The following is a 27484-nucleotide window of genomic DNA, read 5'->3' as shown; positions in this document are numbered from 1 at the left end:
ACTCTCTACACTCTATACCCTACACTCTATACCCTACACTCTATACCCTACACTCTACACTCTATACTCAACACTCTATACCCTACACTCTATACCCTATACTCTAATCCCTACACTCTACACTCTATACCCTACACTCTATACCCTACACTCTACACTCTATACCTTACACTCTACACTCTATTCCATACACTCTATACCCTACACTCTATGCCCTACACTCTATACCCTACACTCTATACCCAACACTCTACACCCTACACTCTATACCCTACACTCTATACCATACACTCTATACCCTACACTCTATACCCTACACTCTACACCCTACACTCTATACCCTACACTCTATACCATACACTCTATACCCTACACTCTACACTCTATGCCCTACACTTTACACCCTACACTCTCTACCCTACACTCTAATCCCTACACTCTACACTCTATACCCTACACTCTATACCCTACACTCTATACCCTACACTCTACACTCTCTACACTACACTCTCTACCCTACACTCTATACCCTACACTCTATACCCTACACTCTACACTCTATACCCTACACTCTACACTCTATACCCTACATTCTATACCCTTCACTCTATACCCTACACTCTACACTCTATGCCCTACACTCTACACTCTATACCCTACACTCTATACCCTACACTCTATATCCTACACTCTACACTCTATACCCTACACTCTATACCCTACAATCTATGCCCTACACTCTATACCCTACACTCTATGCCCTACACTCTATACCCTACACTCTATACCCTACACTCTATACCCTACACTCTACACTCTATACCCTACACTCTATACCCTACACTCTAATCCCTACACTCTACACTCTATACCCTACACTCTATACCCTACACTCTACACTCTATACATTACACTCTACACTCTATTCCCTACACTCTATACCCTACACTCTATACCCTACACTCTATACCCTACTCTCTATACCCTACACTCTACACCCTACACTCTATACCCTACGCTCTATACCATACACTCTATACCCTACACTCTACACTCTATACCCTACACTCTACACCCTACACTCTATACCCTACACTCTAATCCCTACACTCTACACTCTATACCCTACACTCTATACCCTACACTCTATACCCTACACTCTACACTCTCTACACTACACTCTATACCCTACACTCTATACCCTACACTCTATACCCTACACTCTACACTCTATACCCTACACTCTACACTCTATACCCTACACTCTATACCCTACACTCTATACCCTACACTCTATACCCTACACTCTACACTCTATGCCCTACGCTCTACACTCTATACCCTACACTCTACACTCTATACCCTACACTCTACACTCTATACCCTACACTCTATACCCTACACTCTATACCCTACACTCTATACCCTACACTCTACACTCTATGCCCTACACTCTACACTCTATACCTTACACTCAACACTCTATTCCCTACACTCTATACCCTACACTCTATACCCTACACTCTATACCCTACACTCTATACCCTACACTCTACACCCTACACTCTATACCCTACACTCTATACCATACACTCTATACCCTACACTCTACACTCTATGCCCTACACTCTACACCCTACACTCTCTACCCTACACTCTAATCCCTACACGCTACACTCTATACCCTACACTCTATACCCTACACTCTATACCCTACACTCTACACTCTCTACACTACACTCTCTACCCTACACTCTATACCCTACACTCTATACCCTACACTCTACACTCTATACCCTACACTCTACACTCTATACCCTACACTCTATACCCTACACTCTATACCCTACACTCTACACTCTATGCCCTACACTCTACACTCTATACCCTACACTCTATACCCTACACTCTATATCCTACACTCTACACTCTATACCCTACACTCTATACCCTAAAATCTATGCCCTACACTCTATACCCTACACTCTATACCCTCCACTCTATACCCTACACTCTACACTCTATACCCTACACTCTATACCCTACACTCTATACCATACACTCTACACTCTATACCCTACACTCTATACCCTACACTCTATACCCTACACTCTACACTCTATACCCTACACTCTATGCCCTACACTCTATACCCTACACTCTATACCCTACACTCTATACCCTACACTCTATACCCTACACTCTACACTCTATACCCTACACTCTATACCCTACACTCTATACCCTACTCTCTACACTCTATACCCTACACTCTATACCCTACACTCTATACCCTACACTCTACACTCTATACCCAACACTCTATACCCTACACTCTATACCCTATACTCTAATCCCTACACTCTACACTCTATACCCTACACTCTATACCCTACACTCTACACTCTATACCTTACACTCTACACTCTATTCCATACACTCTATACCCTACACTCTATGCCCTACACTCTATACCCTACACTCTATACCCAACACTCTACACCCTACACTCTATACCCTACACTCTATACCATACACTCTATACCCTACACTCTATACCCTACACTCTACACCCTACACTCTATACCCTACACTCTATACCATACACTCTATACCCTACACTCTACACTCTATGCCCTACACTTTACACCCTACACTCTCTACCCTACACTCTAATCCCTACACTCTACACTCTATACCCTACACTCTATACCCTACACTCTATACCCTACACTCTACACTCTCTACACTACACTCTCTACCCTACACTCTATACCCTACACTCTATACCCTACACTCTACACTCTATACCCTACACTCTAATCCCTACACTCTACACTCTATACCCTACACTCTATACCCTACACTCTATACCCTACACTCTACACTCTCTACACTACACTCTATACCCTACACTCTATACCCTACACTCTATACCCTACACTCTACACTCTATACCCTACACTCTACACTCTATACCCTACACTCTATACCCTACACTCTATACCCTACACTCTATACCCTACACTCTATACCCTACACTCTACACTCTATGCCCTACGCTCTACACTCTATACCCTACACTCTACACTCTATACCCTACACTCTACACTCTATACCCTACACTCTATACCCTACACTCTATACCCTACACTCTATACCCTACACTCTACACTCTATGCCCTACACTCTACACTCTATACCTTACACTCAACACTCTATTCCCTACACTCTATACCCTACACTCTATACCCTACACTCTATACCCTACACTCTATACCCTACACTCTACACCCTACACTCTATACCCTACACTCTATACCATACACTCTATACCCTACACTCTACACTCTATGCCCTACACTCTACACCCTACACTCTCTACCCTACACTCTAATCCCTACACTCTACACTCTATACCCTACACTCTATACCCTACACTCTATACCCTACACTCTACACTCTCTACACTACACTCTCTACCCTACACTCTATACCCTACACTCTATACCCTACACTCTACACTCTATACCCTACACTCTACACTCTATACCCTACACTCTATACCCTACACTCTATACCCTACACTCTACACTCTATGCCCTACACTCTACACTCTATACCCTACACTCTATACCCTACACTCTATATCCTACACTCTACACTCTATACCCTACACTCTATACCCTAAAATCTATGCCCTACACTCTATACCCTACACTCTATACCCTCCACTCTATACCCTACACTCTACACTCTATGCCCTACACTCTACACTCTATACCCTACACTCTATACCCTACACTCTATATCCTACACTCTACACTCTATACCCTACACTCTATACCCTAAAATCTATGCCCTACACTCTATACCCTACACTCTATACCCTCCACTCTATACCCTACACTCTACACTCTATACCCTACACTCTATACCCTACACTCTATACCATACACTCTACACTCTATACCCTACACTCTATACCCTACACTCTATACCCTACACTCTACACTCTATACCCTACACTCTATGCCCTACACTCTATACCCTACACTCTATACCCTACACTCTATACCCTACACTCTATACCCTACACTCTACACTCTATACCCTACACTCTATACCCTACACTCTATACCCTACTCTCTACACTCTATACCCTACACTCTATACCCTACACTCTATACCCTACACTCTACACTCTATACCCAACACTCTATACCCTACACTCTATACCCTATACTCTAATCCCTACACTCTACACTCTATACCCTACACTCTATACCCTACACTCTACACTCTATACCTTACACTCTACACTCTATTCCATACACTCTATACCCTACACTCTATGCCCTACACTCTATACCCTACACTCTATACCCAACACTCTACACCCTACACTCTATACCCTACACTCTATACCATACACTCTATACCCTACACTCTATACCCTACACTCTACACCCTACACTCTATACCCTACACTCTATACCATACACTCTATACCCTACACTCTACACTCTATGCCCTACACTTTACACCCTACACTCTCTACCCTACACTCTAATCCCTACACTCTACACTCTATACCCTACACTCTATACCCTACACTCTATACCCTACACTCTACACTCTCTACACTACACTCTCTACCCTACACTCTATACCCTACACTCTATACCCTACACTCTACACTCTATACCCTACACTCTAATCCCTACACTCTACACTCTATACCCTACACTCTATACCCTACACTCTATACCCTACACTCTACACTCTCTACACTACACTCTATACCCTACACTCTATACCCTACACTCTATACCCTACACTCTACACTCTATACCCTACACTCTACACTCTATACCCTACACTCTATACCCTACACTCTATACCCTACACTCTATACCCTACACTCTATACCCTACACTCTACACTCTATGCCCTACGCTCTACACTCTATACCCTACACTCTACACTCTATACCCTACACTCTACACTCTATACCCTACACTCTATACCCTACACTCTATACCCTACACTCTATACCCTACACTCTACACTCTATGCCCTACACTCTACACTCTATACCTTACACTCAACACTCTATTCCCTACACTCTATACCCTACACTCTATACCCTACACTCTATACCCTACACTCTATACCCTACACTCTACACCCTACACTCTATACCCTACACTCTATACCATACACTCTATACCCTACACTCTACACTCTATGCCCTACACTCTACACCCTACACTCTCTACCCTACACTCTAATCCCTACACTCTACACTCTATACCCTACACTCTATACCCTACACTCTATACCCTACACTCTACACTCTCTACACTACACTCTCTACCCTACACTCTATACCCTACACTCTATACCCTACACTCTACACTCTATACCCTACACTCTACACTCTATACCCTACACTCTATACCCTACACTCTATACCCTACACTCTACACTCTATGCCCTACACTCTACACTCTATACCCTACACTCTATACCCTACACTCTATATCCTACACTCTACACTCTATACCCTACACTCTATACCCTAAAATCTATGCCCTACACTCTATACCCTACACTCTATACCCTCCACTCTATACCCTACACTCTACACTCTATACCCTACACTCTATACCCTACACTCTATACCATACACTCTACACTCTATACCCTACACTCTATACCCTACACTCTATACCCTACACTCTACACTCTATACCCTACACTCTATGCCCTACACTCTATACCCTACACTCTATACCCTACACTCTATACCCTACACTCTATACCCTACACTCTACACTCTATACCCTACACTCTATACCCTACACTCTATACCCTACTCTCTACACTCTATACCCTACACTCTATACCCTACACTCTATACCCTACACTCTACACTCTATACCCAACACTCTATACCCTACACTCTATACCCTATACTCTAATCCCTACACTCTACACTCTATACCCTACACTCTATACCCTACACTCTACACTCTATACCTTACACTCTACACTCTATTCCATACACTCTATACCCTACACTCTATGCCCTACACTCTATACCCTACACTCTATACCCAACACTCTACACCCTACACTCTATACCCTACACTCTATACCATACACTCTATACCCTACACTCTATACCCTACACTCCACACCCTACACTCTATACCCTACACTCTATACCATACACTCTATACCCTACACTCTACACTCTATGCCCTACACTTTACACCCTACACTCTCTACCCTACACTCTAATCCCTACACTCTACACTCTATACCCTACACTCTATACCCTACACTCTATACCCTACACTCTACACTCTCTACACTACACTCTCTACCCTACACTCTATACCCTACACTCTATACCCTACACTCTACACTCTATACCCTACACTCTACACTCTATACCCTACATTCTATACCCTTCACTCTATACCCTACACTCTACACTCTATGCCCTACACTCTACACTCTATACCCTACACTCTATACCCTACACTCTATATCCTACACTCTACACTCTATACCCTACACTCTATACCCTACAATCTATGCCCTACACTCTATACCCTACACTCTATACCCTCCACTCTATACCCTACACTCTACACTCTATACCCTACACTCTATACCCTACACTCTATACCCTACACTCTACACTCTCTACACTACACTCTCTACCCTACACTCTATACCCTACACTCTATACCCTACACTCTACACTCTATACCCTACACTCTACACTCTATACCCTACATTCTATACCCTTCACTCTATACCCTACACTCTACACTCTATGCCCTACACTCTACACTCTATACCCTACACTCTATACCCTACACTCTATATCCTACACTCTACACTCTATACCCTACACTCTATACCCTACAATCTATGCCCTACACTCTATACCCTACACTCTATGCCCTACACTCTATACCCTACACTCTATACCCTACACTCTATACCCTACACTCTACACTCTATACCCTACACTCTATACCCTACACTCTATACGCTACACTCTAATCCCTACACTCTACACTCTATACCCTACACTCTATACCCTACACTCTACACTCTATACATTACACTCTACACTCTATTCCCTACACTCTATACCCTACACTCTATACCCTACACTCTATACCCTACTCTCTATACCCTACACTCTACACCCTACACTCTATACCCTACGCTCTATACCATACACTCTATACCCTACACTCTACACTCTATACCCTACACTCTACACCCTACACTCTATACCCTACACTCTAATCCCTACACTCTACACTCTATACCCTACACTCTATACCCTACACTCTATACCCTACACTCTACACTCTCTACACTACACTCTATACCCTACACTCTATACCCTACACTCTATACCCTACACTCTACACTCTATACCCTACACTCTACACTCTATACCCTACACTCTATACCCTACACTCTATACCCTACACTCTATACCCTACACTCTATACCCTACACTCTACACTCTATGCCCTACGCTCTACACTCTATACCCTACACTCTACACTCTATACCCTACACTCTACACTCTATACCCTACACTCTATACCCTACACTCTATACCCTACACTCTATACCCTACACTCTACACTCTATGCCCTACACTCTACACTCTATACCTTACACTCAACACTCTATTCCCTACACTCTATACCCTACACTCTATACCCTACACTCTATACCCTACACTCTATACCCTACACTCTACACCCTACACTCTATACCCTACACTCTATACCATACACTCTATACCCTACACTCTACACTCTATGCCCTACACTCTACACCCTACACTCTCTACCCTACACTCTAATCCCTACACTCTACACTCTATACCCTACACTCTATACCCTACACTCTATACCCTACACTCTACACTCTCTACACTACACTCTCTACCCTACACTCTATACCCTACACTCTATACCCTACACTCAACACTCTATACCCTACACTCTACACTCTATACCCTACACTCTATACCCTACACTCTACACTCTATGCCCTACACTCTACACTCCATACCCTACACTCTATACCCTACACTCTATATCCTACACTCTACACTCTATACCCTACACTCTATACCCTAAAATCTATGCCCTACACTCTATACCCTACACTCTATACCCTCCACTCTATACCCTACACTCTACACTCTATACCCTACACTCTATACCCTACACTCTATACCATACACTCTACACTCTATACCCTACACTCTATACCCTACACTCTATACCCTACACTCTACACTCTATACCCTACACTCTATGCCCTACACTCTATACCCTACACTCTATACCCTACACTCTATACCCTACACTCTATACCCTACACTCTACACTCTATACCCTACACTCTATACCCTACACTCTATACCCTACACTCTACACTCTCTACACTACACTCTCTACCCTACACTCTATACCCTACACTCTATACCCTACACTCTACACTCTATACCCTACACTCTACACTCTATACCCTACATTCTATACCCTTCACTCTATACCCTACACTCTACACTCTATGCCCTACACTCTACACTCTATACCCTACACTCTATACCCTACACTCTATATCCTACACTCTACACTCTATACCCTACACTCTATACCCTACAATCTATGCCCTACACTCTATACCCTACACTCTATGCCCTACACTCTATACCCTACACTCTATACCCTACACTCTATACCCTACACTCTACACTCTATACCCTACACTCTATATCCTACACTCTATACGCTACACTCTAATCCCTACACTCTACACTCTATACCCTACACTCTATACCCTACACTCTACACTCTATACATTACACTCTACACTCTATTCCCTACACTCTATACCCTACACTCTATACCCTACACTCTATACCCTACTCTCTATACCCTACACTCTACACCCTACACTCTATACCCTACGCTCTATACCATACACTCTATACCCTACACTCTACACTCTATACCCTACACTCTACACCCTACACTCTATACCCTACACTCTAATCCCTACACTCTACACTCTATACCCTACACTCTATACCCTACACTCTATACCCTACACTCTACACTCTATACCCTACACTCTATACCCTACACTCTATACCCTACACTCTATACCCTACACTCTATACCCTACACTCTACACTCTATGCCCTACGCTCTACACTCTATACCCTACACTCTACACTCTATACCCTACACTCTACACTCTATACCCTACACTCTATACCCTACACTCTATACCCTACACTCTATACCCTACACTCTACACTCTATGCCCTACACTCTACACTCTATACCTTACACTCAACACTCTATTCCCTACACTCTATACCCTACACTCTATACCCTACACTCTATACCCTACACTCTATACCCTACACTCTACACCCTACACTCTATACCCTACACTCTATACCATACACTCTATACCCTACACTCTACACTCTATGCCCTACACTCTACACCCTACACTCTCTACCCTACACTCTAATCCCTACACTCTACACTCTATACCCTACACTCTATACCCTACACTCTATACCCTACACTCTACACTCTCTACACTACACTCTCTACCCTACACTCTATACCCTACACTCTATACCCTACACTCTACACTCTATACCCTACACTCTACACTCTATACCCTACACTCTATACCCTACACTCTATACCCTACACTCTACACTCTATGCCCTACACTCTACACTCTATACCCTACACTCTATACCCTACACTCTATATCCTACACTCTACACTCTATACCCTACACTCTATACCCTAAAATCTATGCCCTACACTCTATACCCTACACTCTATACCCTCCACTCTATACCCTACACTCTACACTCTATACCCTACACTCTATACCCTACACTCTATACCATACACTCTACACTCTATACCCTACACTCTATACCCTACACTCTATACCCTACACTCTACACTCTATACCCTACACTCTATGCCCTACACTCTATACCCTACACTCTATACCCTACACTCTATACCCTACACTCTATACCCTACACTCTACACTCTATAACCTACACTCTATACCCTACACTCTATACCCTACTCTCTACACTCTATACCCTACACTCTATACCCTACACTCTATACCCTACACTCTACACTCTATACCCAACACTCTATACCCTACACTCTATACCCTATACTCTAATCCCTACACTCTACACTCTATACCCTACACTCTATACCCTACACTCTACACTCTATACCTTACACTCTACACTCTATTCCATACACTCTATACCCTACACTCTATGCCCTACACTCTATACCCTACACTCTATACCCAACACTCTACACCCTACACTCTATACCCTACACTCTATACCATACACTCTATACCCTACACTCTATACCCTACACTCTACACCCTACACTCTATACCCTACACTCTATACCATACACTCTATACCCTACACTCTACACTCTATGCCCTACACTTTACACCCTACACTCTCTACCCTACACTCTAATCCCTACACTCTACACTCTATACCCTACACTCTATACCCTACACTCTATACCCTACACTCTACACTCTCTACACTACACTCTCTACCCTACACTCTATACCCTACACTCTATACCCTACACTCTACACTCTATACCCTACACTCTACACTCTATACCCTACATTCTATACCCTTCACTCTATACCCTACACTCTACACTCTATGCCCTACACTCTACACTCTATACCCTACACTCTATACCCTACACTCTATATCCTACACTCTACACTCTATACCCTACATTCTATACCCTACAATCTATGCCCTACACTCTATACCCTACACTCTATACCCTCCACTCTATACCCTACACTCTACACTCTATACCCTACACTCTATACCCTACACTCTATACCATACACTCTACACTCTATACCCTACACTCTATACCCTACACTCTATACCCTACACTCTACACTCTATACCCTACACTCTATGCCCTACACTCTATACCCTACACTCTATACCCTACACTCTATACCCTACACTCTATACCCTACACTCTACACTCTATACCCTACACTCTATATCCTACACTCTATACCCTACTCTCTACACTCTATACCCTACACTCTATACCCTACACTCTATACCCTACACTCTACACTCTATACCCAACACTCTATACCCTACACTCTATACCCTATACTCTAATCCCTACACTCTACACTCTATACCCTACACTCTATACCCTACACTCTACACTCTATACCTTACACTCTACACTCTATTCCATACACTCTATACCCTACACTCTATGCCCTACACTCTATACCCTACACTCTATACCCAACACTCTACACCCTACACTCTATACCCTACACTCTATACCATACACTCTATACCCTACACTCTACACTCTATACCCTACACTCTACACTCTATACCCTACACTCTATACCCTACACTCTATACCCTACACTCTATTCCCTACACTCTATACCCTACACTCTACACTCTATACCCTACACTCTACACTCTATACCCTACACTCTATACCCTACACTCTATACCCTACACTCTACACTCTATACCCTACACTCTATACCCTACACTCTACACCCTACACTCTATACCCTACACTCTATGCCCTACACTCTATACCCTACACTCTACACCATACACTCTATACCCTACACTCTACACTCTATACCCTACACTCTATACCATACACTCTATACCCTACACTCTATACCCTACACTCTACACCCTACACTCTATACCCTACACTCTATACCATACACTCTATACCCTACACTCTACACTCTATGCCCTACACTTTACACCCTACACTCTCTACCCTACACTCTAATCCCTACACTCTACACTCTATACCCTACACTCTATACCCTACACTCTATACCCTACACTCTACACTCTCTACACTACACTCTCTACCCTACACTCTATACCCTACACTCTATACCCTACACTCTACACTCTATACCCTACACTCTACACTCTATACCCTACATTCTATACCCTTCACTCTATACCCTACACTCTACACTCTATGCCCTACACTCTACACTCTATACCCTACACTCTATACCCTACACTCTATATCCTACACTCTACACTCTATACCCTACATTCTATACCCTACAATCTATGCCCTACACTCTATACCCTACACTCTATACCCTCCACTCTATACCCTACACTCTACACTCTATACCCTACACTCTATACCCTACACTCTATACCATACACTCTACACTCTATACCCTACACTCTATACCCTACACTCTATACCCTACACTCTACACTCTATACCCTACACTCTATGCCCTACACTCTATACCCTACACTCTATACCCTACACTCTATACCCTACACTCTATACCCTACACTCTACACTCTATACCCTACACTCTATATCCTACACTCTATACCCTACTCTCTACACTCTATACCCTACACTCTATACCCTACACTCTATACCCTACACTCTACACTCTATACCCAACACTCTATACCCTACACTCTATACCCTATACTCTAATCCCTACACTCTACACTCTATACCCTACACTCTATACCCTACACTCTACACTCTATACCTTACACTCTACACTCTATTCCATACACTCTATACCCTACACTCTATGCCCTACACTCTATACCCTACACTCTATACCCAACACTCTACACCCTACACTCTATACCCTACACTCTATACCATACACTCTATACCCTACACTCTACACTCTATACCCTACACTCTACACTCTATACCCTACACTCTATACCCTACACTCTATACCCTACACTCTATTCCCTACACTCTATACCCTACACTCTACACTCTATACCCTACACTCTACACTCTATACCCTACACTCTATACCCTACACTCTATACCCTACACTCTACACTCTATACCCTACACTCTATACCCTACACTCTACACCCTACACTCTATACCCTACACTCTATGCCCTACACTCTATACCCTACACTCTACACCATACACTCTATACCCTACACTCTACACTCTATACCCTACACTCTATACCCTACACTCTATACCCTACACTCTACACCCTACACTCTATACCCTACACTCTATACCCTACACTCTATACCCTACACTCTAATCCCTACACTCTACACTCTATACCCTACACTCCATACCCTACACTCTATACCCTACACTCTACACTCTATACCCTACACTCTATATCCTACACCCTACACTCTATACCATACACTCTATACCCTACACTCTATACCCTACACTCTATACCCTACACTCTATGCCCTACACTCTATACCCTACACTCTATACCCAACACTCTACACCCTACACTCTATACCCTACACTCTATACCATACACTCTATACCCTACACTCTACACTCTATACCCTACACTCTACACTCTATACCCTACACTCTATACCCTACACTCTATACCCTACACTCTATTCCCTACACTCTATACCCTACACTCTACACTCTATACCCTACACTCTACACTCTATACCCTACACTCTATACCCTACACTCTACACCCTACACTCTATACCCTACACTCTATACCATACACTCTATACCCTACACTCTACACTCTATACCCTACACTCTACACTCTATACCCTACACTCTATGCCCTACACTCTATACCCTACACTCTATACCCAACACTCTACACCCTACACTCTATACCCTACACTCTATACCATACACTCTATACCCTACACTCTACACTCTATACCCTACACTCTACACTCTACACCCTACACTCTATACCCTACACTCTATGCCCTACACTCTATACCCTACACTCTATACCATACACTCTATACCCTACACTCTACACTCTATACCCTACACTCTATACCCTACACTCTATACCCTACACTCTACACCCTACACTCTATACCCTACACTCTATACCCTACACTCTATACCCTACACTCTAATCCCTACACTCTACACTCTATGCCCTACACTCCATACCCTACACTCTATACCCTACACTCTACACTCTATACCCTACACTCTATATCCTACACTCTACACTCTATACCCTACACTCTATACCCTACACTCTATACCCTACACTCTACACCCTACACTCTATACCCTACACTCTATACCCTACACTCTATACCCTACACTCTATACCCTACACTCTACACCCTACACTCTATACCCTACACTCTATACCATACACTCTATACCCTACACTCTACACTCTATACCCTACACTCTACATCCTACACTCTATACCCTACACTCTAATCCCGACACTCTACACTCTATACCCTACACTCTATACCCTACACTCTACACTCTCTACCCTACACTCTATACCCTACACTCTATAACATAAACTCTATACCCTACACTCTATACCCTACACTCTATACCCTACACTCTATACCATACACTCTACACCATACACTCTATAGCATACACTCTATACCCTACACCCTGCATTCTATACCCTACACACTATACCCTACACTCTACACTCTATACCCTACATCCTATAGCCTACACTCTAGAATCTATACCCTACACTCTATACCCTACACTCTATACCCTACAGTCTATACCCTACACTCTATACCCTACACTCTACACTCTATAACTTACACTCTACACTCTATTCCCTACACTCTATACCCTACACTCTATACCCTACACTCTATACCCTACACTCTATACCCTACACTCTATACCCTACACTCTATACCCTACACTCTACACCCTACACTCTATACCCTACACTCTATACCATACACTCTATACCCTACATTCTACACTCTATACCCTACACTCTACACCCTACACTCTATACCCTACACTCTAATCCCTACACTCTACACTCTATACCCTACACTCTATACCCTACACTCTACACTCTATACCTTACACTCTACACTCTATTCCCTACACTCTATACCCTACACTCTATACCCTACACTCTATACCCTACACTCTATACCCTACACTCTACACCCTACACTCTATACCCTACACTCTATACCATACACTCAATACCCTACACTCTACACTCTATACCCTACACTCTACACCCTACACTCTATACCCTACACGCCAATCCCTACACTCTACACTCTATACCCTACACTCTATACCCTACACTCTACACTCTCTACCCTACACTCTATACCCTACACTATATACCCTACACTCTACACTCTATACCCTACACTCTACACTCTATACCATACACTCTATACCCTACACTCTATACCCTACACTCTACACTCTATGCCCTACACTCTACACTCTATACCCTACACTCTACACTCTATACCCTACACTCTACAATCTATACCCTACACTCTATACCCTACACTCTATACCCTACACTCTACACTCTATGCCCTACACTCTACACTCTATACCTTACACTCTACACTCTATTCCCTACACTCTATACCCTACACTCTATACCCTACACTCTACACCCTACACTCTATACCCTACACTCTATACCATACACTCTATACCCTACACTCTACACTCTATACCCTACACTCTACACCCTACACTCTATACCCTACACTCTAATCCCTACACTCTACACTCTATACCCTACACTCTATACCCTGCACTCTATACCCTACACTCTACACTCTCTACCCTACACTCTCTACCCTACACTCTATACCCTACACTCTATACCCTACACTCTACACCCTACACTCTACACTCTATACCCTACACTCTATGCCCTACACTCTATACCCTACACTCTACACTCTATGCCCTACACTCTACACTCTATACCCTACACTCTATACCCTACACTCTATACCCTACACTCTATACCCTACACTCTACACCCTACACTCTATACCCTACACTCTATACCATACACTCTATACCCTACATTCTACACTCTATACCCTACACTCTACACCCTACACTCTATACCCTACACTCTAATCCCTACACTCTACACTCTATACCCTACACTCTATACCCTACACTCTACACTCTATACCTTACACTCTACACTCTATTCCCTACACTCTATACCCTACACTCTATGCCCTACACTCTATACCCTACACTCTACACTCTATGCCCTACACTCTACACTCTATACCTTACACTCTACACTCTATTCCCTACACTCTATACCCTACACTCTATACCCTACACTCTACACCCTACACTCTATACCCTACACTCTATACCATACACTCTATACCCTACACTCTACACTCTATACCCTACACTCTACACCCTACACTCTATACCCTACACTCTAATCCCTACACTCTACACTCTATACCCTACACTCTATACCCTACACTCTATACCCTACACTCTACACTCTCTACCCTACACTCTCTACCCTACACTCTATACCCTACACTCTATACCCTACACTCTACACCCTACACTCTACACTCTATACCCTACACTCTATACCCTACACTCTATACCCTACACTCTACACTCTATGCCCTACACTCTACACTCTATACCCTACACTCTATACCCTACACTCTATACCCTACACTCTACACTCTATACCCTACACTCTATACCCTACACTCTATGCCCTACACTCTATACCCTACACTCTATACCCTACACATAGTAACATAGTAACATAGTTAGTAAGGCCGAAAAAAGACATTTGTCCATCCAGTTCAGCCTATATTCCATCATAATAAATACCCAGATCTACGTCCTTCTACAGAACCTAATAATTGTATGATACAATATTGTTCTGCTCCAGGAAGACATCCAGGCCTCTCTTGAACCCCTCGACTGAGTTCGCCATCACCACCTCCTCAGGCAAGCAATTCCAGATTCTCACTGCCCTAACAGTAAAGAATCCTCTTCTATGTTGGTGGAAAAACCTTCTCTCCTCCAGACGCAAAGAATGCCCCCTTGTGCCCGTCACCTTCCTTGGTATAAACAGATCCTCAGCGAGATATTTGTATTGTCCCCTTATATACTTATACATGGTTATTAGATCGCCCCTCAGTCGTCTTTTTTCTAGACTAAATAATCCTAATTTTGCTAATCTATCTGGGTATTGTAGTTCTCCCATCCCCTTTATTAATTTTGTTGCCTTCCTTTGTACTCTCTCTAGTTCCATTATATCCTTCCTGAGCACCGGTGCCCAAAACTGGACACAGTACTCCATGTGCGGTCTAACTAGGGATTTGTACAGAGGCAGTATAATGCTCTCATCATGTGTATCCAGACCTCTTTTAATGCACCCCATGATCCTGTTTGCCTTGGCAGCTGCTGCCTGGCACTGGCTGCTCCAGGTAAGTTTATCATTAACTAGGATCCCCAAGTCCTTCTCCCTGTCAGATTTACCCAGTGGTTTCCCGTTCAGTGTGTAATGGTGATATTGATTCCCTCTTCCCATGTGTATAACCTTACATTTATCATTGTTAAACCTCATCTGCCACCTTTCAGCCCAAGTTTCCAACTTATCCAGATCCATCTGTAGCAGAATAATATCTTCTCTTGTATTAACTGCTTTACATAGTTTTGTATCATCTGCAAATATCGATATTTTACTGTGTAAACCTTCTACCAGATCATTAATGAATATGTTGAAGAGAACAGGTCCCAATACTGACCCCTGCGGTACCCCACTGGTCACAGCGACCCAGTTAGAGACTATACCATTTATAACCACCCTCTGCTTTCTATCACTAAGCCAGTTACTAACCCATTTACACACATTTTCCCCCAGACCAAGCATTCTCATTTTGTGTACCAACCTCTTGTGCGGCACGGTATCAAACGCTTTGGAAAAATCGAGATATACCACGTCCAATGACTCACCGTGGTCCAGTCTATAGCTTACCTCTTCATAAAAACTGATTAGATTGGTTTGACAGGAGCGATTTCTCATAAACCCATGCTGATATGGAGTTAAACAGTTATTCTCATTGAGATAATCCAGAATAACATCCCTCAGAAACCCTTCAAATATTTTACCAACAATAGAGGTTAGACTTACTGGCCTATAATTTCCAGGTTCACTTTTAGAGCCCTTTTTGAATATTGGCACCACATTTGCTATGCGCCAGTCCTGCGGAACAGACCCTGTCGCTATAGAGTCACTAAAAATAAGAAATAATGGTTTATCTATTACATTACTTAGTTCTCTTAGTACTCGTGGGTGTATGCCATCCGGACCCGGAGATTTATCTATTTTAATCTTATTTAGCCGGTTTCGCACCTCTTCTTGGGTTAGATTGGTGACCCTTAATATAGGGTTTTCATTGTTTCTTGGGATTTCACCTAGCATTTCATTTTCCACCGTGAATACCGTGGAGAAGAAGGTGTTTAATATGTTAGCTTTTTCCTCGTCATCTACAACCATTCTTTCCTCACTATTTTTTAAGGGGCCTACATTTTCAGTTTTTATTCTTTTACTATTGATATAGTTGAAGAACAGTTTGGGATTAGTTTTACTCTCCTTAGCAATGTGCTTCTCTGTTTCCTTTTTGGCAGCTTTAATTAGTTTTTTAGATAAAGTATTTTTCTCCCTATAGTTTTTTAGAGCTTCAATGGTGCCATCCTGCTTTAGTAGTGCAAATGCTTTCTTTTTACTGTTAATTGCCTGTCTTACTTCTTTGTTTAGCCACATTGGGTTTTTCCTATTTCTAGTCCTTTTATTCCCATACACTCTATACCCTACACTCTACACTCTATACCCTACACTCTATACCCTACACTCTACACTCTATACCCTACACTCTATACCCTACACTCTATACCCTACACTCTACACTCTATACCCTACACTCTATACCCTACACTCTATGCCCAAAACTCTATACCCTACACTCTATACCCTACACTCTATACCCTACACTCTATACCCTACACTCTACACTCTATACCCTACACTCTATACCCTACACTCTATACCCTACACTCTACACTCTATACCCTACACTCTATACCCTACACTCAATGCCCTACACTCTATACCCTATACTCTATACCCTACACTCTACACTCTATACCCTACACTCTATACCCTACACTCTATACCCTACACTCTAATCCCTACACTCTACACTCTATACCCTACACTCTATACCCTACACTCTACACTCTATACCTTACATTCTACACTCTATTCCCTACACTCTATACCCTACACTCTATACCCTACACTCTATGCCCTACACTCTTTACCCAACACTCTACACCCTACACTCTATACCCTACACTCTATACCATACACTCTATACCCTACACTCTACACTCTATACCCTACACTCTAAACTCTATACCCTACACTCTATACCTTACACTCTATACCCTACACTCTATACTCTACACTCTACACTCTATACCCTACACTCTACACTCTATACCCTACACTCTATACCCTACACTCTATACCCTACACTCTATACCCTACACTCTATACCCTACACTCTATACCCTACACTCTACACTCTATGCCCTACACTCTACACTCTATACCCTACACTCTACACTCTATACCCTACACTCTACACTCTATACCCTACACTCTATACCCTACACTCTATACCCTACACTCTATACCCTACACTCTATGCCCTACACTCTACACTCTATACCTTACACTCTACACTCTATTCCCTACACTCTATACCCTACACTCTATACCCTACACTCTATACCCTACACTCTACACTCTCTACCCTACACTCTCTACCCTACACTCTATACCCTACACTCTATACCCTACACTCTACACTCTATACCCTACACTCTACACTCTATACCCTACACTTTATACCCTACACTCTATACCCTACACTCTACACTCTATGCCCTACACTCTACACTCTATACCCTACACTCTATACCCTACACTCTATACCCTACACTCTACACTCTATACCCTACACTCTATACCCTACACTCTATGCCCTACACTCTATACCCTACACTCTATACCCTACACTCTATACCCTACACTCTACACTCTATACCCTACACTCTATACCCTACACTCTATACCCTACACTCTATACCCTACACTATACACTCTATACCCTACACTCTATACCCTACACTCTACACTCTACACCCTACACTCTATACCCTACACTCTATACCCTCCACTCTATACCCTACACTCTACACTCTATACCCTACACTCTATACCCTACACTCTATACCCTACACTCTACACTCTATACCCTACACTCTATACCCTACACTCTATACCCTACACTCTACCCTCTATACCCTACACTCTATACCCTACACTCTATACCCTACACTCTACACTCTATAACCTACACTCTATACCCTACACTCTATACCCTACTCTCTACACTCTATACCCTACACTCTATACCCTACACTCTATACCCTACACTCTACACTCTATACCCAACACTCTATACCCTACACTCTATACCCTATACTCTAATCCCTACACTCTACACTCTATACCCTACACTCTATACCCTACACTCTACACTCTATACCTTACACTCTACACTCTATTCCATACACTCTATACCCTACACTCTATGCCCTACACTCTATACCCTACACTCTATACCCAACACTCTACACCCTACACTCTATACCCTACACTCTATACCATACACTCTATACCCTACACTCTATACCCTACACTCTACACCCTACACTCTATACCCTACACTCTATACCATACACTCTATACCCTACACTCTACACTCTATGCCCTACACTTTACACCCTACACTCTCTACCCTACACTCTAATCCCTACACTCTACACTCTATACCCTACACTCTATACCCTACACTCTATACCCTACACTCTACACTCTCTACACTACACTCTCTACCCTACACTCTATACCCTACACTCTATACCCTACACTCTACACTCTATACCCTACACTCTACACTCTATACCCTACATTCTATACCCTTCACTCTGTACCCTACACTCTACACTCTATGCCCTACACTCTACACTCTATACCCTACACTCTATACCCTACACTCTATATCCTACACTCTACACTCTATACCCTACACTCTATACCCTACAATCTATGCCCTACACTCTATACCCTACACTCTATACCCTCCACTCTATACCCTACACTCTACACTCTATACCCTACACTCTATACCCTACACTCTATACCATACACTCTACACTCTATACCCTACACTCTATACCCTACACTCTATACCCTACACTCTACACTCTATACCCTACACTCTATGCCCTACACTCTATACCCTACACTATATACCCTACACTCTATACCCTACACTCTATACCCTACACTCTACACTCTATACCCTACACTCTATACCCTACACTCTATACCCTACTCTCTACACTCTATACCCTACACTCTATACCCTACACTCTATACCCTACACTCTACACTCTATACCCAACACTCTATACCCTACACTCTATACCCTATACTCTAATCCCTACACTCTACACTCTATACCCTACACTGTATACCCTACACTCTACACTCTATACCTTACACTCTACACTCTATTCCATACACTCTATACCCTACACTCTATGCCCTACACTCTATACCCTACACTCTATACCCTACACTCTACACCCTACACTCTATACCCTACACTCTATACCATACACTCTATACCCTACACTCTACACTCTATACCCTACACTCTACACTCTATACCCTACACTCTATACCCTACACTCTATACCCTACACTCTATTCCCTACACTCTATACCCTACACTCTACACTCTATACCCTACACTCTACACTCTATACCCTACACTCTATACCCTACACTCTATACCCTACACTCTACACTCTATACCCTACACTCTATACCCTACACTCTACACCCTACACTCTATACCCTACACTCTATGCCCTACACTCTATACCCTACACTCTATACCATACACTCTATACCCTACACTCTACACTCTATACCCTACACTCTATACCCTACACTCTATACCCTACACTCTACACCCTACACTCTATACCCTACACTCTATACCCTACACTCTATACCCTACACTCTAATCCCTACACTCTACACTCTATACCCTACACTCCATACCCTACACTCTATACCCTACACTCTACACTCTATATCCTACACTCTATATCCTACACTCTACACTCTATACCATACACTCTATACCCTACACTCTATACCCTACACTCTATACCCTACACTCTATGCCCTACACTCTATACCCTACACTCTATACCCAACACTCTACACCCTACACTCTATACCCTACACTCTATACCATACACTCTATACCCTACACTCTACACTCTATACCCTACATTCTACACTCTATACCCTACACTCTATACCCTACACTCTATACCCTACACTCTATTCCCTACACTCTATACCCTACACTCTACACTCTATACCCTACACTCTACACTCTATACCCTACACTCTATACCCTACACTCTACACCCTACACTCTATACCCTACACTCTATACCATACACTCTATACCCTACACTCTACACTCTATACCCTACACTCTACACTCTATACCCTACACTCTATGCCCTACACTCTATACCCTACACTCTATACCCAACACTCTACACCCTACACTCTATACCCTACACTCTATACCATACACTCTATACCCTACACTCTACACTCTATACCCTACACTCTACACTCTACACCCTACACTCTATACCCTACACTCTATGCCCTACACTCTATACCCTACACTCTATACCATACACTCTATACCCTACACTCTACACTCTATACCCTACACTCTATACCCTACACTCTATACCCTACACTCTACACCCTACACTCTATACCCTACACTCTATACCCTACACTCTATACCCTACACTCTAATCCCTACACTCTACACTCTATACCCTACACTCCATACCCTACACTCTATACCCTACACTCTACACTCTATACCCTACACTCTATATCCTACACTCTACACTCTATACCATACACTCTATACCCTACACTCTATACCCTACACTCTATACCCTACACTCTACACCCTACACTCTATACCCTACACTCTATACCCTACACTCTATACCCTACACTCTATACCCTACACTCTACACCCTACACTCTATACCCTACACTCTATACCATACACTCTATACCCTACACTCTACACTCTATACCCTACACTCTACATCCTACACTCTATACCCTACACTCTAATCCCGACACTCTACACTCTATACCCTACACTCTATACCCTACACTCTACACTCTCTACCCTACACTCTATACCCTACACTCTATAACATACACTCTATACCCTACACTCTATACCCTACACTCTATACCCTACACTCTATACCATACACTCTATAGCATACACTCTATACCCTACACTCTACACTCTATACCCTACACTCTATACCCTACACTCTACACCCTGCATTCTATACCCTACACACTATACCCTACACTCTACACTCTATACCCTACATCCTATAGCCTACACTCTAGAATCTATACCCTACACTCTATACCCTACACTCTATACCCTACAGTCTATACCCTACACTCTATACCCTACACTCTACACTCTATACCTTACACTCTACACTCTATTCCCTACACTCTATACCCTACACTCTATACCCTACACTCTATACCCTACACTCTATACCCTACACTCTACACCCTACACTCTATACCCTACACTCTATACCATACACTCTATACCCTACATTCTACACTCTATACCCTACACTCTACACCCTACACTCTATACCCTACACTCTAATCCCTACACTCTACACTCTATACCCTACACTCTATACCCTACACTCTACACTCTATACCTTACACTCTACACTCTATTCCCTACACTCTATACCCTACACTCTATACCCTACACTCTATACCCTACACTCTACACCCTACACTCTATACCCTACACTCTATACCATACACTCAATACCCTACACTCTACACTCTATACCCTACACTCTACACCCTACACTCTATACCCTACACTCCAATCCCTACACTCTACACTCTATACCCTACACTCTATACCCTACACTCTACACTCTCTACCCTACACTCTATACCCTACACTATATACCCTACACTCTACACTCTATACCCTACACTCTACACTCTATACCATACACTCTATACCCTACACTCTATACCCTACACTCTACACTCTATGCCCTACACTCTACACTCTATACCCTACACTCTACACTCTATACCCTACACTCTACAATCTATACCCTACACTCTATACCCTACACTCTATACCCTACACTCTATACCCTACACTCTACACTCTATGCCCTACACTCTACACTCTATACCTTACACTCTATTCCCTACACTCTATACCCTACACTCTATACCCTACACTCTACACCCTACACTCTATACCCTACACTCTATACCATACACTCTATACCCTACACTCTACACTCTATACCCTACACTCTACACCCTACACTCTATACCCTACACTCTAATCCCTACACTCTACACTCTATACCCTACACTCTATACCCTACACTCTATACCCTACACTCTACACTCTCTACCCTACACTCTCTACCCTACACTCTATACCCTACACTCTATACCCTACACTCTACACCCTACACTCTACACTCTATACCCTACACTCTATACCCTACACTCTATACCCTACACTCTACACTCTATGCCCTACACTCTACACTCTATACCCTACACTCTATACCCTACACTCTATACCCTACACTCTATACCCTACACTCTACACCCTACACTCTATACCCTACACTCTATACCATACACTCTATACCCTACATTCTACACTCTATACCCTACACTCTACACCCTACACTCTATACCCTACACTCTAATCCCTACACTCTACACTCTATACCCTACACTCTATACCCTACACTCTACACTCTATACCTTACACTCTACACTCTATTCCCTACACTCTATACCCTACACTCTATGCCCTACACTCTATACCCTACACTCTACACTCTATGCCCTACACTCTACACTCTATACCTTACACTCTACACTCTATTCCCTACACTCTATACCCTACACTCTATACCCTACACTCTACACCCTACACTCTATACCCTACACTCTATACCATACACTCTATACCCTACACTCTACACTCTATACCCTACACTCTACACCCTACACTCTATACCCTACACTCTAATCCCTACACTCTACACTCTATACCCTACACTCTATACCCTACACTCTATACCCTACACTCTACACTCTCTACCCTACACTCTCTACCCTACACTCTATACCCTACACTCTATACCCTACACTCTACACCCTACACTCTACACTCTATACCCTACACTCTATACCCTACACTCTATACCCTACACTCTACACTCTATGCCCTACACTCTACACTCTATACCCTACACTCTATACCCTACACTCTATACCCTACACTCTACACTCTATACCCTACACTCTATACCCTACACTCTATGCCCTACACTCTATACCCTACACTCTATACCCTACACTCTATACCCTACACTCTACACTCTATACCCTACACTCTATACCCTACACTCTACACTCTATACCCTACACTCTATACCCTACACTCTATACCCTACACTCTACACTCTATACCCTACACTCTATACCCTACACTCTATGCCCAAAACTCTATACCCTACACTCTATACCCTACACTCTATACCCTACACTCTATACCCTACACTCTACACTCTATACCCTACACTCTATACCCTACACTCTATACCCTACACTCTACACTCTATACCCTACACTCTATACCCTACACTCTATGCCCTACACTCTATACCCTATACTCTATACCCTACACTCTACACTCTATACCCTACACTCTATACCCTACACTCTATACCCTACACTCTAATCCCTACACTCTACACTCTATACCCTACACTCTATACCCTACACTCTACACTCTATACCTTACATTCTACACTCTATTCCCTACACTCTATACCCTACACTTAATACCCTACACTCTATGCCCTACACTCTTTACCCAACACTCTACACCCTACACTCTATACCCTACACTCTATACCATACACTCTATACCCTACACTCTACACTCTATACCCTACACTCTAAACTCTATACCCTACACTCTATACCTTACACTCTATACCCTACACTCTATACTCTACACTCTACACTCTATACCCTACACTCTACACTCTATACCCTACACTCTATACCCTACACTCTATACCCTACACTCTATACCCTACACTCTATACCCTACACTCTATACCCTACACTCTACACTCTATGCCCTACACTCTACACTCTATACCCTACACTCTACACTCTATACCCTACACTCTACACTCTATACCCTACACTCTATACCCTACACTCTATACCCTACACTCTATACCCTACACTCTATGCCCTACACTCTACACTCTATACCTTACACTCTACACTCTATTCCCTACACTCTATACCCTACACTCTATACCCTACACTCTATACCCTACACTCTACACTCTCTACCCTACACTCTCTACCCTACACTCTATACCCTACACTCTATACCCTACACTCTACACTCTATACCCTACACTCTACACTCTATACCCTACACTTTATACCCTACACTCTATACCCTACACTCTACACTCTATGCCCTACACTCTACACTCTATACCCTACACTCTATACCCTACACTCTATACCCTACACTCTACACTCTATACCCTACACTCTATACCCTACACTCTATGCCCTACACTCTATACCCTACACTCTATACCCTACACTCTATACCCTACACTCTACACTCTATACCCTACACTCTATACCCTACACTCTATACCCTACACTATACACTCTATACCCTACACTCTATACCCTACACTCTATACCCTACACTCTACACTCTACACCCTACACTCTATACCCTACACTCTATACCCTACAATCTTTACCCTACACTCTATACCCTACACTCTACACTCTATACCCTACACTCTACACTCTACACCCTACACTCTATACCCTACACTCTATGCCCTACACTCTATACCCTACACTCTATACCATACACTCTATACCCTACACTCTACACTCTATACCCTACACTCTATACCCTACACTCTAAACCCTACACTCTACACCTTACACTCTATACCCTACACTCTATACCCTACACTCTATACCCTACACTCTAATCCCTACACTCTACACTCTATACCCTACACTCCATACCCTACACTCTATACCCTACACTCTACACTCTATACCCTACACTCTATATCCTACACTCTACACTCTATACCATACACTCTAT

Source organism: Ranitomeya imitator, chromosome 6 (assembly GCF_032444005.1).
Source record: "Ranitomeya imitator isolate aRanImi1 chromosome 6, aRanImi1.pri, whole genome shotgun sequence".
Taxonomy (NCBI): domain Eukaryota; kingdom Metazoa; phylum Chordata; class Amphibia; order Anura; family Dendrobatidae; genus Ranitomeya; species Ranitomeya imitator.
This window is presented reverse-complemented; position numbering follows the sequence as displayed.